The sequence below is a fragment of the Octodon degus genome, unplaced genomic scaffold, assembly GCF_000260255.1.
Source record: "Octodon degus isolate 3935 unplaced genomic scaffold, OctDeg1.0 scaffold00126, whole genome shotgun sequence".
NCBI classification, from domain to species: Eukaryota; Metazoa; Chordata; class Mammalia; order Rodentia; family Octodontidae; genus Octodon; species Octodon degus.
The window spans coordinates 2,007,796-2,008,837 of record NW_004524702.1 but is presented as its reverse complement, the minus strand read 5'-3'; positions in this window follow the sequence as shown (position 1 = coordinate 2,008,837).

Genomic DNA, 1,042 nt, shown 5'->3' with positions numbered 1-1,042 from the left:
CTACACATCAGGCCGAGCACCGGAAGTTCTGATCAGCCTTAACCTGCACCTCGTCTTCTACTGGTAGCCCAGTGTGAGGGCCAAGACCCGGCTGCGCGGAGGGGCACATGCTGTGCGGCAGCTTGGAGGGATCACGCCTGAGGCATCCATTGCCATTACTGTGGGCAGCCCGGGTCCGGCACAGGGATTGGTTACTAGCGCAGCGGCCAGGAGGGCCAGATTCACTCATCTGCTCTGGAAATACGTACAGAGCACCTGTTGTGTGCTGAGTTATGAGACAGCCAGTGCGGTGATAGAGCCATGAACAAGACAGAGAATGTGTGTACTTGGCGGCGTCCACACAGAAAACTCACAGTCAGCCAGTGAAGTGCGCTGCGTGTGGACGCCAGAAGCCAGGAGATGACGTCCAGGCGCAGGCAAGGCCTGGAGCCGCTGCTCCGAAGAAGCAGGCTCCCGCCTTCTTGTTCCTCTTTTATTCCACTTGGGACAGCCTTTGGGGTTGCTGTCACTCACACCAAGCCGGGGCTTGTCCTCAGTAATCTCAGCCACATGGGTGCTGATCCCATTAGTTTGGTGTTTCTTACCCAAGTGGACACAATTGTTGACCGTCCCACAGTGGGGCTGGCCTGGCTCCATCTGGCCTGGGCACCGTCTCACCCTGACATCAGTGGGGTTCCCTGGCTGGTGTGGGGTGAGGCCGAGTGGGGGAGGGGTGGCACAGAGCAGAGAGCCAGGAACCCCATGGTCAGAGTCTAGGTCCATCTCGTGGGTGTGGCCAAGAGGATTGGCTGAATTGCCACTCATGCACCCGGCGTGGGCATGGCCTCCTACATTCACGCCACTCCCACTGGAGTGTTAAGTTCTCACCTGGTGCGTCAGGACTTGTTCCAGAGACAGACACCCCAGCCCCTGGTTTTTGGAGAGGTGGAAGTGACACATCCAGCAGTCACACATCTGATTCCTCAAGACAGCAGTGGCCAGCACAGTCTGTGCCGGTATCTTCGGTGCAGCAGGTCATCATGGGGGAGCAGGAGGACCAGGG